The following is a 17270-nucleotide window of genomic DNA, read 5'->3' as shown; positions in this document are numbered from 1 at the left end:
AGTACATGAACTCCATTTTACTTGGTTATTTAACAATCTACTATAGATATTTTCTTCTATTTTAATTTTTTAATTGTTAAGCATAGCCTTAATCAACTAACCTCTGAAATTAGACATTTGTTTCTGATGTTTTGTGTACCTGCCAATATTTGTGGAGATATTGGCCTCTTTGAAGCCACTTCATATCAAATAACCCTAAGTGAGGTTATCAGACTGGAATCTACTGGATGGGCCAGGCAGGCCCAAGTTCCATCTCTTCTGGCCCAGGGCCCCAAGGACAGCCTTAGTTCTCACCCTGGCTCCCACAGAGGTTTCTCTGACTTTCTCTGTCTCTCTCTTCCCCTGGAGCTCCCACCTTCCCCTCAGCCCACTCTCATCCTCTTTTTCTCTCTTTCATGCCTCGGGGAATTTTCTGGGTTTTTTTTTTTTTTTTGCTTTTTAATTATGGAACATTTCAAATCTGTTCAAAAGTTCATAAGATAGTGTAACAAATGCCCAACATTAAAAACCTTGTTTCATATATTCCAACCTTTTCCCCATATACTGCATTACTTAGAAGTCCTAGATAGCATATTATTTCATTCATTGATAGTAGTGTAGGTCTTTCCAATGAACAAAGCTTCTTTTTTCAATGTGTTATTATCACACCTAAAACATAAGCAGTAACTCCTGAACATCATCAAATACCCAGGCAGTGTTCAAATTTCCCAAGTTGTTTTATAAATGTTTACCATAGACAATTTGTTGGAATCAGGATGCAAAGAGAATCAATAAATGACATTTTATTGATGTGCTTCTTTAGTGTCTTTAAATCAATCAGTTCCTCCTGACTCTATTCCAATGGCTTATTTGTTAAAGAAATTGTTCCCTTGTCCTGTAGTTTCTGCACTCCAGATTTCATTGATTCTGTCCTCATGGTGTCAGTTTCCTCTTCCCCTGTTATTCATATAATCTGGTAGTAAAATCCAGGGTTAAAAGCTCATTCTGATTTAGGTGTTTGTTTTTTGGCAACAATATTTCATGGGCACCCTGGCTGACATAAATCAGTGGATTGAGTGCAGGCTGCGAACCAAAGTGTCGCAGGTTCAATTCCTAGTCAGGTCACATGCCTGGGTTGCAGGCCACAGCCCCCAGCAACCACACATTGATGTTTCTCTCTCTCTCTCTCTCTCTCTCTCTCTCTCTCTATCTCTCTTTCTCCCTCCCTTCCCTCTCTAAAAATAAATAAATAAAATCTTAAAAAAGACAGAGATAATGAATAAAAATATATTATTGAAAAAAGAATATTTCATGGGCAATGGATATTTTCCCAAGAGGTCCATTGGTGATCATGCCTTGATTCATTATTTTGTCAGGGGATTAAAAAATAATAATATTCTAGTTCTACCTCTCCTTCTGTATTAGAGGAATTCTTCTTTATCTATCACTTAGTTCCTTGATACAGTCCATATAGGAAAGCCAGGTGAGATACTCAACCCTGCTCCACTTTTCAGAAGAAGCTACTCCCTACATTCTCTAAGCAGACCATGAAAGGCTGTTTCCATTGGTTTAGGGGGAGAGGAGTTCAACACCATTATGAACTCATGGGTTTAAACATGTTCCATGTGTTTTAACTCATCATGGTTTTCATTCTTACTGATGTGCATATTGTTCCATCTTTCCCTGATAGCAAACTCTTCAAGTTGATTCCTTAGTTCTTTGGTTTTTTATTCTAGGAGTTTTTCTTAGTCTGCCTGCCTTTGGTGTGAAAAGGGATTCTAAATTCTTCTTATACATTTTCTGCTCCAGATCAGGAAATGTTCATTCTTTTTAATGAGAAATTGAATTTAGAAACAGAATCTAGGTGCAAAGGAGGTTCATCACTATTATATTGGTTATTGTTTCGAGAACTTTTCAGTAGGAAATACTTTTTTTTTTAGATAAAGCATATCTTATCTTTGTTTTTTATATTTGATTTTATTTTACATTGATATTAAAATATAAGTACATTGATATTCAAATATGCAAGAAACAGGTTTTTACTTACTATTTTAATTTTATATTTGCATTTCTTTAACACTAAAAAAGTCTTGCTTTCCAATGAAATTAACATAATAATTTTCAATATCTATATCTATTTCTGAGAACAGTTTGAGGTTTCAATTTACAGTTAACTTTGTGTTAGAATATATGTTCCTGATAGATGTCAAGTCAAATTAATACATTTTAAAGTCCTTTTAAATAACCCCTTTCTGTAAAATTATACTCTCAATTTTTAAGGCCTTCTTTTTAAATTATTTTTTATTTAGTTTTATAATTCTGTAAGGTGCTTACGTGGCTCCACATCAAATCTACCAGACCAAGTAGACTCAGAGAAGTCAAATTCTTAACCTATCACCACATCTGTGCTCTGCTGTTCCCATAGGTAACTGTTTCTGTTTTTTAATTGATTGTTCTATTGTTTTTTAATACAATCAAATACATGTAAATGTACACATGACTCCCTGCAAGGATAGAGAAATGCTCCTCATCCCTCTCAGCAGCTGCATGTACTCTACCATGAAGAGGACCAGCTTCTTGATCCTCTGCTCACTCCCTCCTCACCCAAAACTCCCAGGTTTTTCTGTCACTACAGACCTGCTGTTGCCCTCCTCCCCTATGCTAATATGGCCAAGGCAATCAAAGTTATAACAAAATAGTTTCATTGGCCTATTGTACCAATCTATGTGGAGCTTCTATTGCTGTTTGCATCATCTCATTTAACACTTATAACAGTCATTTGAAGGAAGTACAAAAATAAAGTTTGGAAAACTGAAGTCAAACACCAAATCTCACACAGCTGTGTAGTAAGTCTGGGAATGCAAACCTTATATCTCCAAGGCCCAGATCTGTGATCTTAGCCTCTCAGCTAGACAAACTTTCCTGGCTGTGCCCCATGAAGTTCTATGTGGTTCTGCCAAGCATCATACAGATAAGCAGTGGAAATAGACAGCTAGGTCTGCCTGGTGCCCATGACCTATATCCAAGGGTTCTGGAAGGCAAGACCTCAGAAAGACAGCAGGGTAGGATGGGAACATACCTCCTGCCTGGGTTGAGTGCCAGTATCCCTAAAAATCCAAGCTCCAAACTTATTTTCTCCTAGCTCCTTGATCTTAGGTTATTTATTTAACTCATGCTTCAATTACCTTGCCTGTAAATCTGCCTCCATGATGCAGTAAGGATGATAGGAGGTGCCTGAGATAGAGTTTTTGTTGAATAAACTTGAGGAGGAAGCCAGTCTTGAGGAGTATCTCCAGTAAATAATCTGTATCAACAGTGGGAGGGTGAAGCTAGCCCAGCTTATCCAGCCACAGTGACCTGGTCTAGCGGGCTATTTTCTAGCATGAGCTGCAAATAGGGATCCACCCTCCCCCACAAAACCAGACCCTCTGAGCTGGGCACTGGGTCCACATTTTCATGCAACAAAGTGGTCAACCCAAGCTTCCTAGTCAGGAAATCTGTGGGAAGGACAAGTCCAGTTGCTCAGCAGGTGAGTGACCCAATGGGGTCTGAACTTCAGAAGCACCTTCCTTCAGTGATACCCCATCTTATCATCAGCCTGAGAACACAGTTTCACTGTTCCAACACTGAGGTACAGAACCCCCTCTATTCCCATAACAAATCAGTAGCTAAGGAGGTGCCCAGGCCTGACTCTGGTGTCTCGCCAAAGAGAGGCAAAGAGAACAGGTGAGTGAAAGGAGGCCATGTTCCTTGGACTTGAGCTAGGAGAGTGGTTAGCTGCCAGTGGGGCAGAGCAGGGGTGGGGTGGCTGCAATAGAGACTACAGGCTAGACAGGCAGGCAGACAAACCCTGGCCTATATCCTCAGTGCCACCTTTAGCTGTGTGATATCCAGGACCTCTGCAAGCCTCAGTTTCCTCATCTGTAATGGAGAGGCATAAGCAGCCATCACACAAGGATTTGTGAGGATTTGGTGAAAAAAGTACAGATAGTGCCCAGCACATAACAGGTGCTTAGGCAATATTGCTTCTCTTATCTCATCTTTCCCTAGCTCCCTGACAGGTAGTATTGTAGGGATAGAACTAAATGGTGCCAGGCCCAAGACAAAGAATGTGTCATGTGAGAGTTAATTTACATAAAAGCTCAAGATGGTGCAGGGTGCAGAGGAAAGGTTTTATATGTGTTAGCTAACATTGTTGTTATTATTGAATATTCTTATTATTATTATTAAGCTCAGGAAATGCACCAACCTCCTGAAGTTTATGGAAGAAACTTCTAAAGAAGGCTCACATTAGTGAAGACAAGTCTCCTGAGACCTCCTAATAAGCAGTCCAGAGAACCATGTCATAAAGTGGAAGAATCGGGGGAGGTGCCTTATGATATTTACAGGGATGTAAGCTTCAAACACCCAGAGCCAGAAATTGGCTTGAGGGATCCATTCTGCATTGCTGTTATTATCAACTTTTGAACAGTTGTAACTAATACAAACGCAGAAGAGTAAATTTGCTGCAAAATTAAGTTAGTGAGCATCAGGAATGTCCAATCAAGAGCCAAGCCATTTTCATCCACACAGCTAGGCAGGTGGGCAGCTCCCACAACATTCCAGAAGTTCTGGTGGGAGTTAGAGCCAGTGAAGTCACTGCAAGGATGAGAAGACATAGCACGCCACCTGAGGACAGCTTTATTTATGCTCTTGCAGAATGTACAATGTTTTTCTGGATGACTAGAGAGCCGGCTCACATAGCCTCTGTGATTCTACATTTAGAATTGTGTCTTCATTCACATTCTTTCCACACAGCTCACAGCTCCTGGACTGGAAGAGAGTGATCACTTTGCCTGGGCCCGTCCCTTGGGAAGATGCCAGCTCAGGCTCATGCAGACACTGAGTTCCCAGTCTGGAGCTGTGGCTGAGTTCTAGGGTTCTGTTTCCTGCTAGAGTGGTCGACACCAGTGTGCCCACCATGACCCAACCATACATGGGTTCCATGGCACAGGGCAGGTGGAGGCATACTGGCGAGATACCAGATTCAGCCACAATCAGCTATGGTCAGGCTGGTGGGATGGCACCCTGAGCCACACTCTGAGAACTCCTGCTCCCAGGACAGACTCTTGCCAGGTCAATTGTGTTTTATTGTTCTCTTCTAACCCTTCCCGCTGATGCCATTGACAAGGCTGCTGGCCACTGCCCTGCCTCCTGAATTTTCCCCAGGTCATCCTCATGGTTTTCTTTTCTTCATCAGCTGCTTCAAGCAAACACCATCAGCTCCTGCTGCACAGCAAAGCTTACCACTTCCAGGATCCTAAACCAGACATGAGGTCATGCTCTCCACCTGTGAAGAATTAAAAGTAAGCTGGGGAGAAATGCACTGAGGAGTGGGAGAAAGCAAGTCAGAAAATCAGGGACCCTGCTGAACAGGTTCAGCTCATGTTACTGCATGCACCCCAGAACAAACTCCTCCAAAAATTAGATTTGGTGGTGCAACATTTCCTGAAGTCTGAACAAAATATTTGGGTCAAATGCACATAACATATGAACTGGCTATAAATTTGTTACCATGTATGATGGGGAAAAATATAACTAGAACATCAAATCCATAATTTAGCAGGTATTATTGTTTGCCATAAAGCTCTGTTTTTAAAATTTCTCTTTACATAAAAATAGTAAGCAGGCAATGATAAAAATTGTTGAAGATGTGGCAAAAATCATGAGAAAAAAACAGACAACAGACATTTGAGCAGCTTTGTAATATATGAGCATATCAGTATACATGAACTCATTTGAACTTCAACCCCATAGGTTATAGGCAATCTGTCTATCTTAGAGGTAAGTAAACTGAGGCATATAGAGGTTAAGTGGTTTAGCTAGTGTCAAATAGCTAAAAATCCAAGGGGGCAGGGCTCCAAACCCTGTGTTCTGTTTTGTTTTCTTAATGCTGGCTTAGAGCTCAAGTTGATTCTTTTCATCTGCCATGTTGACTAGTGTTAGTTTTGACAAACAAGGGAGGTAGATAGAGTGGATAAAGTCAAGGGGTTTACTCTGGGCCTCCCTCAGACTAATTCTGACTACTTACCAGTGAGCCGGTGGTCGTAAGTCCTCAGAGCAAAAGGCAAGTTACGAGTCTCCCAGGAGGAGGAGGGGCTAGATGCTTTTGCTGGCTAGGGTCTGATCCCTTCATCTGTGGGGCAACAAGGGGTTCTTCTATGACTCTGTTGTAACTGAAATGCATTCACCCAGGTCCTGTGACCCTGGCCACCAATAGGTTCAAGGCTCAAGGTGGTGCCTGGCACAGAGTTGTGGCTTGGACAGAGATTGCTGGCCATGAGGAGCCCACAGGGGCAGGAGGGACAGTCTGCAAATAGACACAGAGATACAGTGTAATGCAGACTTCCTAGGGCTTTAAGCACTGCACAGAGTGGGGTACCCAGCAAGGACTGGGCACCTTGGCTTTCCCAGGCTGTGGGATAAGGGAGTGTGAGAAAGGGCTCTTGGAAAGAAAGAAAAAACACTCTTGTTTAAATACTGGTGGTAAGCAGACTTTAACAGGGCTAACTTGAGAAGGGTGAGAAGGACACTCAGGAAATGGCACCACATGAGCAAAGACATGAAGGTTGAAAGATGTCAGGGGTTCTGCAGGCAGTCTAGGGAGTAGATGACCCTAGGGCAAGACAGAAAATAACCAATGGGCCAGCCCCTCCCAGAGATGGACAGGGGAACTCTCACCTGGTAGAACACAACCTGCCCGGTGGCACTTGGACCTTGCAAACAACTAGGACTGCCATAGCCAGCCTCACAAAGTTGGAGCTTGCCTTGCCTTGTCCTGATTTTATTTCATATTCTTCTTCAACTCTTACCGTGAAACCCCAGCCTGGCCTTCCTCCAGCCTGCAGCTGGGCATGTTATTTTGCTCCAAATGCACAACTGAGTACCGCTCCTTACTCGAGGAATGCAGGCTACAGTCTTCTGTGCAGATGATGAAAGGGGCTATTTCTGCTCTGGGACATCAGCAGGCCTCCGGGTGCTAGGTCTCAGGCGAATACTATCATGTTTTTACTGTTTCCCTAAACAAATGTTTTACTTTGCACCCTGAGATATTTTTATTTGAATCTAGATGCTATAATAGCTTTTGAACTCATTCTGGGTTGAAACTGGAATCATGGTTAGGATCCAGTGAAGCAGAAAGCAATTTCTCACTCCCCAAGTTATCTATTACCCATGGCTGATCTGGATGTAAAAATAGCTGCTGAGGCTGTTTGTTTAATCTGACTGTTACTTGACACCACGCGGGTGTTGCAGTGCTCAATGTTTGCCTCTTCCCCACCAAGAACACCATTTGGTTTCCCCAGCTGGGTCTCTATTTAGGTATACTCCACTGACTTCCAGTGTCTGGCCAGTTTCTGGTCACTGACTTTCCTCAGGTGGGCAGGTTTGGGGAAAAGAAGAAGTTTGGATCTGGAATCTCATCTTTAGGCAGCCCAGCTGACAAGGGACAGTTTTGGCTGCTGGGCAGAACTGATTTGCTGGAAAAGTCAGGGCTCTCTCTCATTGCTGGGGAGGCCTGAAGAGCAAGCGGCAGAACTCACAGGGAGTGGAAGGTAGGACACCGACTCTGGTTTTTCAGTGTGGGCAGGGAGGCGCAAGCTCCCACAGCAGGGCTTTTGCTTTGAGCCAGCAGAATTGGGGATGAAGTTCTGGGTCAGGGCACTGTGCAGGGAGGTGGGAATGCTGAGGGGCATATTGAGGGGTGCATTTCTCAATGTGCTGGGTGCACCATGGGTGTGACACAGCTGTGTGGACCATGAGGTGTATGCTACACAGAGTACATGTTATAGCCTGGTATGACTTTTTCCTCACGTGTCTCTGTCAAGGCACTCTGCCCTCACATGGATGAGTGGGCACATGCCTGTGGATGTGCCCAAGTCAGTGTGCTGCCAAGTGAGGGCGACCCCATGGTCACAAGTTCTATGTCAGGAGACTATGTTGTATCCTGTAGCACGAGGGGGGGGCGGGCAGGATCCTATCAGCTGTAACAAAGGACACTTAGTCATTTATGTTCTGGCTGTGGACTCTGAGAGCATGAGTATCCTCATCACAGGGGCCCCACTGGATTGCGTGTTCCCCCACACCCCACACCCTGGGCATCTCCAAGCAGACTCCCACATAGCAGTTTGCACCAAACCTAAAATCATATCTTTATTTTTTATTGTAGAAGAATTGATCATTGAGAGGAACAATATTGAATATATAGAAAAAGCTAGATAGCCTTTAAAAATTATTAAGACTTTAAAATATATGTGTGGCTGTTGATAATGGAGGAGGCTATGCATATGGGAGTAGGGAGTATATGGGAAACTTTTGTGTTTTTTACCCAATGGCTCAATTTTGCTGTAAACCTAAAACTGTTCTAGAAAATAATGACTATTTTTAACTAAATTGTGGACCATTTCTTCAATATATCTAACCCAATTATAATAAAGTTTATTTGAAGTATTTTTTAAAGTTCTTAAATATAGAAATCCCAGAGAGGAGATTAAACAAGTGTTTGTGGTAAATGAGGTCCAACTTTCCAGTTTTTGAGTTCCCTTTACAACAGTGGTTGGTAAACCACAGCTATGGACTGAGTGCCTGATTTTGTAAATAAAGTTTTATTGGCATACAGCCACAGTCACTCATTTACATATTTTCTAAGGCTGCAATAGCCTAGACCCTATAGCCAGTAAAAACAAATATTTTAATTTTCAGCCTTTTACAGAAAAAGTTTCCTGACCCCTGCCATGTAACATTCCCATAGATGCACCACTTTGGTACACACACACACACACACACACACACACACATTTACACAATGAGAGTTCTAGCAGTTGAAACAGACCCTTCATGACCAGTGGCTGGCTCTGGAGCACCCTACCTCTCCCTGGCCAGTTTTTCCAGTCTAACTGTTACAGGAAATATTTGGTTTGCCACTAGGGGAAAGTTAGCTTTGCTGTGGAGTATGGCCTGGGCTAAGCAGGGCCGATTATGCTTATCAGGATGGTTTATAAATAGACATCTCCAGGTGACCTGAGTCTAGCATGTGTCTGCCCCTGAGTCTTTGGGAGGGGAACAATTGTGCCTGCTCTCTGGTGACCAGAAAATCATTGGCATGAGAACAACTGTGCCCACTGGGAGGAAAGGGGCTGGTGGAATGCTGGGTACTGATAACAAAGGGGCTTGGATTCTCTGGAAACCAGAGGACAGCAGTATGTGGAGGAGACAGGGAAGGTCAGAGGGTGTCACAGGCCCTCAGAAGTGTCTTGTTATTTTCCATTTCTTTGTTTCTGACCCTAAGGAAGCCCTGGAGACCCTTATAGAAAGGGGAAGCCCCACATCTGGAAATAGCCCTGCTCCTCCAGACTATGCCAGAAATCTCAGCACCGAAACCTGCTGACCAATGGAGCCAGAGGCAGGCTCTCTTCCTTGTTGTCTCTTGGGATTTCACTCCATCTGTCCAGGGTTACTAGAGATGAAAAGGGCTTTAACAGAAAGTGGCCCTCATGGAGACACACAATGCAACACTTCCCCGCAGGCTGCGATGGGTATTGGTTTTTCTTCCATTTGTGGGTTTAAACCACATTTCACCAAATCCAGCCCCTACAGTTGTAGTTGCATAGCCCTACAACTCAATCTTATATTTCATTTACCTAGCTGGGAAACCCCAAAACACCTCTTAGTTACTACTTGTTTCCCAGTGGTTGCATGACTCAAGTTGGTGAGGGTGGATGAAGAGAGGGGGACAAGATCAAGACAGATGGATCAAAACTCAAAAATGGAGCATGTAAAGCACTACTGAGATGCATCATCCCCACTCTAGGACACTGCCATCCTTCTGGAACATTCTCTGAAGGGGCTGCATGTGTGAGTAATGCATGGCCTTCTGTGACAACGTGGAGGCAGAGCAGTTTCTCTGCCAACCTCAGTTCTCAGGTGGAAGACTGAAGGCCATTTGCTGCCAAGTGCATTCCCTTGGAAATCTGTGTCATCAGCCTCACAAAATTTGAGAATAGAGCTGAAGTGCTTGGGAATCAGACAACAAGAGGGCCCAAAGAGCCAGTCAACCAGTATTAGTAGCTTTCTCCCCAGCACTTGACAGACAGACCTCCCTTTCTTTGTAAAAATGAGAAAGGGTCCCCTCTGGACCACAACATGTGAAAGTGAGAAGAGGCCTCCCTCATAACTTCCATTCTCTGCATGGTCTTCCCTCAAGGCTCAGCCCAGGTGGCCAGGCCTGAAAGGGCTTCCAGATCCTATGGAGACACTGGTGCATGGTATCAGTAAGAGCCCAGAGCCTCCCAGGGACCTCTTCAGCCTGCACATTGTTCCCTTATCTCAGGTGGGGACTTCTTTCCTTGAGGACCCCTTCCAGAACAGGACTCAGCTGCTGAGGGACTATAAGGCTAAGCTAAGGGTGGGACTTTATCTTAGCCATCTCCCATCTTAAAGCTTTCACCTGAAGCTTAAGGAAGGCCAGGAGGAGAGAAAACTGAGATTTGCTTGGGTAACCAGTGTGCTGCCCACACTCTGCTGAGTCTGGAGGCTGGTTGCAGGCCTCATACTACTGAGCCCCAACTGCAACAGCCAGGCCACCATGGAGCTGTCTCAACTTGCCCTGTCCTGGAGCAACCCCTCTACATGCATCACCACCAGCTCATCTCCTCACCTTGACCTGTCTGCCCCTCTCTGAGGCAGGTCATGCCTAAAGGCCACAGAGTTTAAGGAGTCAGAACTCTGAGCCATTTCTTGCCCTTGGTGTGTCCAACATTTTCATTAGGGCAATTGCTGGTTGTATTGTTCCCATATGCAAAATGCTTATGTACATTACTTGGTTCTGTTCTCAAGGTTACCCAGCATGGTAGGTCTTGGGTTTCCCTTCACATGGCAGGCACTGCAGCTTAGAGAGGTTGCCCCAGGAGGTACAGCTACTAAGGGGCTGAGATGTAAATTTGGGGCCTGAGTTCAGAGCTCACATCTTTTCCTAATTGCCTCATAAACCTATAGCTCACATCAGCATCAAACTGAATCTCTACAAAGAAGGCTAGTCCACTCACCAGTAGTCAAAACCTCCCTTAGAAAAGCTGCATGTGCCTAGACAGGCCCATCCCTTCAGAGCTTCAGAGAGTCCACACTGCTCCCAGGAGGACCTTGGGGGCACCCAGTAGGGTCTTCAGGACCATGCAGATCTGGGTTCACAGGCCAGCTCTGCCCTTCTCAGCAAGCCCCTGTGCCTCTTCTTGCCCCCCTGTAAAATGGGGATACCAAAAGTGTTGGCTGCCAACCAGGGGGACAAAGTGTCCTTTGTGCATTAAATGCACAAACGTAAAAAGTGCCAGGCACATGATAGAAATAAAACTGCCATATTTGTCCATTATTTTCTCTTCTGCTTGAACTCCAACTTGGGGGCTTTTTCTTCCAGAGGTCACTGAAGATAAATCCCAGTGTTTTAGGGTTCAGCTGATCATGCTTATTACTCAGTGGGAGAGTAACTGGTACCATGGAGGACTGAGCCCATCCTGACATTGACCACTGGACATTAACACATCATTACTATCTGCCCTTTTGTGAGAGTGATGGATCTGGGCCCCTTCAGTGCTTGGGGTGGAGGAAAAGTAATGTTCCCACTACTTGACAACATGGCAGTGTCTGGACACCTCGACGTACACCCACATTAGCTAGAACACCCTGCTCTGTCCCCTAGCCCCCCCTGAGGAAAAGAAAGGATGCTAAAACTGTACCTAATTTTATGTAATTTAAATTTACCCAACCTTAATCTTAAATCTCAACTGAGCATGCAAAGTTTCTCCAAATTGCTTCAGATGACGGCCAAAGAGGTGCGGACCCACTATTCAAGGGGATGCCATACAAGCACCAATGTCACCATAGGGCAACTGAGATCTTTTCTAAGACCAAGACCTGGCTAGTTTGCCAGTGCAGGAAACCAGCAGAGAGGACAAACATGGCGAGCGTTCCAAGGACAGGAGAGCCCTTTGGATGCTCTAGTCAGTCACTGCCTCACCCCTCTTATTTTGGGGAAAGGAAAAGTCATCTCTCAAGACCCTGGCCCTGAGTAAAGCAGGCTGCATTGTGGGGACAACAGTGACTTTTATGGGTAGTCACTAAAGGCCTACCACTTCATAGACATGAATCACTGGGTCCTCATAGTGACCCCACAAGTCAGGTACTCTTAGTAGTTTCATTTTACAGATGAGAAAACCAAAACTCAAAGAGGTTTTGTAATGTACTGAGGGCCACTCTTAGCCAGTACAGCCAGGAACCACACTCAAGGGAATCTGGCTTTAGTCCATGCCCTTCACACAATGTTATACTGACCTGTCTGGGAATTAGCAATGATGCATGACAGCATTCAGTGAGCACCACTATGTGCTTTTTACACATGAGCTCATTTAAAGCATTTGGCGATCCTGCTGGCATGTTCGTACTGACTTGGTAGATATGGGATTCCTTCCCTGCACTGTCTGCTTTAAAAACCCAAGGTATCTAGTGGTAGAAGCATCCACTCATCAAATACTTACTCTGTGTAGGTCTCTTCTAGGCCCTTTTATTAAATATATTTTATTGATTATGCTATTACAGTTGTCCTATTATCCCCCCCTTTTATTCCCTTCCACCCTGCACACCCTCTCCCACCCATATTCTCCCCCTTTAGTTCATGTCCATGTGTCATAAGTTCTTTAGCTTCTACATTTCCTATACTATTCTTGCCCTCCCCCTGTCTATTTTGTACCTACTATCTATGCTACTTATCCTTCATACTTTCTACCCCCTCTCTCCTCCTCCCACTCCCCTGTTGCTAACCCTCCATGTGATCTCCATTTCTGTGGTTCTGTTCCCGTTCTAGTTGTTTGCTTAGTTTGTTTTCATTTTTGTTTTAGGTGTAGTTGTTAATAATTGTGAGTTTGCTGTCATTTTACTGTTCATATTTTTAATCTTATTTTTCTTAGATGAATCCCTTTAACATTTCATATAATAAGGGCCTGGTGATGACGAACTCCTTTAATTTGACCTTATCTGGGAAGCATTTTGTCTGCCCTTCCATTCTAAATGAAAGCTTTGCTAGATAGAGCAATCTTGGATATAGGTCCTTGCCTTTCATGACTTGGAATACTTCTTTCCAGCCCCTTCTTGCCTGTAAGGTCTCTTTTGAGAAATCAGCTGACAGTCTGATTGGAACTCCTCTGTAGGTTACTGTTTCCTTATATCTTGCTGCTTCTAGGATTCTCTCCTTCATTTTTACCTTGGTTAATGTCATTATGATGTTCCTTGGTGTGTTCTTCCTTGGGTCTGACTTCTTTGAGACTCTCTGAGCTTCCTGGACTTCCTGGAAGTCTATTTCCTTTGCCAGATTGGGGAAGTTCTCCTTTGTTATTTGTTCAAATAACTTTTCCACTTGTTGCTCTTCCTCTTCTCTTTCTGGTACCCCTATAATTCAGATGTTGGAACATTTAAAGTTGTCCTGGAGGTTCCTAAGGCTCTCCTCATTTTTTTTGAATTCTTGTGTCTTCATTCTTTTCTGTTTGATTGTTTCTTTCTTCCTTCTGGTCCACTCCATTGATTTGAGTCCCAGTTTTCTTCCCATCACTATTGGTTCCCTGTGCGTTTTCCTTGATTTCACTTAGCATAGCCTTCATTTTTTCATCTAGTTTGCGATCAAAATCAACCAATTCTGTGAATATCATGATCACCAGTGCTTTGAACTGTGCATCTGATAGGTTGGCTATCTCTTGGTTGCTTAGTTGTATTTCTGTGGGGCTCTTATCTGTTCTTCAGTTTGGGCCATTTTTTTGTCTTGTCACACCTGTTTCATATGAGGGGTGGAGCCTTATATGTTCACCAGGGTGAAGCAACCCAGTCACTGGGTTGTGATGCTGTATGTGGGGGTGGGGTTCGAGAGGAAACAATGGCGCTTGCTCTGTTCTCTGTCAGATTTCAGTCCCTTCTGCTGCTTTCCCCAAGCAAACTGGGCCCTTCTGGTGCTGATTCCCATGTGGGTGGGCTTGTGCACATTCTAGGACCCTGTGGGTCTCTCCAGCGAACTCTTCTGTAAAGCTGGGAGCCTCTCCTGGCACCACAACTCCCACAGGTGTTTTCAATCAGTGCCCCTAGGCTCTATTTCCCAGCACTGGGACTCTGGGTTGCAGGTAGTGCCTTGCTTCACAATCACTGCCTTGCTGGGTCTGCCCCTTGCCACTCCACGCCCAGGGTCTGCAAGCCACCGCCTGTGTGCCCAGGGTCTGCTCACTGCAGTCTTTCATGCCTAGGATGCCTTATTTGCCCAGTGCTACCACTTTTTGTGCCACGACCCCTCTCTGCCCCAGCTGCCTGACTCCACCCTTCCTATGGGTCTGGATGAATGTGTCTATTTTAACTCCTTGGTTATCTGACTTCCATACAGTTCAGTTTTCTGTTAGTTCAGGTTGTTATTCTGTTTCTAAATTGTTGTTGTCCCTATTTTGGTTGTGCATAGAGGCACAGGGTGTCTACCTATGCCTCCATCTTCATTCTCTTTTAGACTCCTGACAATTCTTTACCTCCACCCCTCACCCACTCATGGAAGTTGGTATTGTTGCAGATGAACATGAACAAGCAGGAGCTCAGAGAGGTGAAGTAATTTGTTGAGGTGGAACAGGGGTAGGAAATGGGAGCACTGGTCTGATTCTAAACTCCTGCTCTTTCCACCACCCTCACTCAGTGCTTAGGCTGGACCCAGCTGTCTGGCTGTGCACAGACCAGCAGCTAAAGCTCTCTCACAGCTGCCTTTTAGCATGCCTTGACTGGTAAGACCTCTCTCCTTTCATCCTTGACCCTGCAGCATGCACTGACCTCTGCCTGGTCTGCCTTTAGAGACAATCATCTCTTGGAGTAGGCCAAATTTCTGATTCATCTCTGTGCCCCACATATGCATGGCCTGCCTAGAGCAGGCCCAGAACAAGGCAAACACAGTGTAAACCACAGTGGTTGACAACCACGAGATCCAAGTGGCCCAAAGAGTCTGTGATCTATCAATACAATCTCCCAGAAAGTGGAACAGCCTCCCATCACTCAAAGCACAGGGCAGGGTGCTTCAAGTGTGGTTCCCACACTGTATCCCCAGCACCACAACCACCCCAACCTCCTGAGTGGTGTCTCTAGGGTAGAACCCAGCATGCTGCCTAACAAGCCCCCAGGGCCTTCTGAGAAGCAAGGATACTACCTTCAGGAAGGAAAGGGGGACAAGGTTTTGACACTGTGGGAGCTCTTCAAGAAACTGATCTTTCATATCAACTCGAGCCACTGCTTTAAATAACTTTATCTATTAAAAGAGCAACAGTTTTAATTTTTAGAAGGATGACTTGAGTAGCCATGTCTGAGTTCTTTTTCTTGCCCATGTAAAGCATTCCATGAGGGACTCCATGAAGAAGGCAGGATGTTCCTCTGTGCCATGGCCATGCCTCTCATGGCAGAGAAGTTCTCTCTTTCCTTCCCTGGCAGAGCTGGACTCACCACTGTGACACTGGTTGGAGAAAGGGCAGCTGTCCTTGACCAACCAGACTCCAGAGAACCAAAGAGGCCAGAGACAGCCAGGCTCTGACTGGTGTGTGTGTGGGGGTGGGGGAGGAAGGTTGTGGCTCTCCCCTATCCCAGATACTCTTACCTTCCTGGCCATCCAGGGACAAGGAAGAGTACCTTCCAGGAGATTCCCCACAAGATAGCCAGGTCTAACAAATGCCTTCTCTGGCTTTACTAAAGCAAATGCTCCTGTTGGGAAGAGGCAGGCCATGGGAGATGAAGAGAAGTGCTGAGAGAAAGGTTGCTACACTCCCATACCCTGCAGGGGCATTACTGCAGAGGAAGAACTGCCAGCACCTGATGTCCTTCCATGCACACAATGCCCTTCCATGCCCCTAATGCCCATCTCTGCCTTGTCTGAGTGGGGAAGGCACAGGCATGGAGCCCAGGGCCCCAGGTCTAATCCCCACTCCACTGTGTGATTTTGAGTAAATTCCTTAACTTCTCTGATTGTCAATTTCTCCACCTCATATTCCTTTAACATAAGCTCCACTTAACTTGCCAGGGGTTATGACCACTGAACAAGATTGTGGATATAAGGAGCTGGATAAATAGAATGAGTGTCTGGCAGTACTAAGCAGGGTGCTGATGCTCAGTGATGACTCTTCAGCTCTGTTTCTTTGCCTTTGCCAACCAGCCCCACATGCCAGTTTACAGATGGAGAAATGGGTCCACAGATCATGAGGAGAACTCTGTAACCCTGCTGTCCTCCGGTGGTCCTAGGAGCCCTCCTGAAACCTATCTCTGTCCAAGCCTGGGACACCCCAAAGCTGCTTTCAAAAGGTGTTCTTCCCCAAGTACTAGAGAAAAGATGGTTGCCTCACTCCCAAAAAAGTCAAGTGCCTTTTTCTCTGAAAGCCTCTGAAGGAGCTTTTCTCTGGGCAAGGCTCTCTAAGGTAGAGTCAAGGCCATCAGCTAATCATTCCTGCAACACAACTTGATAATCTACATGGGTTTCTGTGAATACCAGGTTACTGGATTTGTCTTCTCATCAGCCCCAGCTTACAAAAAACAGAATTAAGGCTCAGACAAACTGAGTGACTTGTCCAAAATCTATATGATTTCATACATTTTAACTAGAGAGCCATTTGCCTGTCAGTAGGGGCAGGGCAGGCATATGAGGCCTTTGTACCCTGTTTGTGGGCTCCCAAATATAATGGGACATGAGAAACAGAATATTTTGTGGCTGTCATTTTTAAGATGATCTCCAAGGAGACCTGAGGGTGAGAACCAGGAATGCAGGGGCTGCAGGGTGGCCAGGGGTGGGGTGTTGCTGAGCAGAGGTTCTCAACCTGCAGCAGACATTCAGAAGCTCCCAGAGGAGCCTCTACAAATGCAGGTTGCAGGAACCCTCTCCCTGTCCAGCAGCACCAGGTTCAAGCCCCATACCACCAGGTATTAAACTCTAAACTCCATCCAAGTCCTTCTGGGTAAATAACAAGAGCAATTTTTTTCTCACAGATTGTTGCAAGTATTAATTATATAATAATAAATATGAACCAACAGTATTGTAGTATATTAAATGCCTATATCTTATGTCAGATCCTCAGGAAATAGGGTTTCTTTTATTCATTCATTTGTTTGTTTAACAAATGAATGCCCTATGTATATATGGAAAAATAAACTATGTATATATGGAAAAATATATGCTCCTGGTAGAACAGGGCCAAAAAGCTAAACAGTGCTAGGCCTAA

At 44.8% G+C, this 17270-nt stretch overlaps 1 protein-coding gene across 1 annotated transcript in view; it reads left to right on the top strand.

Moving 5' to 3' along the window:
• The first annotated feature begins 7292 nt into the window (after window positions 1–7292).
• C5H10orf71 (chromosome 5 C10orf71 homolog) overlaps window positions 7293–17270 on the top strand; it is a 31603-nt gene continuing 21625 nt past the window's right edge. Inside the window, exon 1 of the mRNA XM_036026698.1 lies at window positions 7293–7571. The gene's annotated coding sequence lies outside the window, so the exon portion shown is untranslated. The remainder of the gene's footprint in view (window positions 7572–17270) is intronic.

The sequence above is a fragment of the Phyllostomus discolor genome, chromosome 5, assembly GCF_004126475.2.
Source record: "Phyllostomus discolor isolate MPI-MPIP mPhyDis1 chromosome 5, mPhyDis1.pri.v3, whole genome shotgun sequence".
Lineage (NCBI taxonomy): Eukaryota > Metazoa > Chordata > Mammalia > Chiroptera > Phyllostomidae > Phyllostomus > Phyllostomus discolor.
Note: the sequence above shows the minus strand (reverse complement) of the source record. Positions and strands in the feature narration are given on the sequence as shown.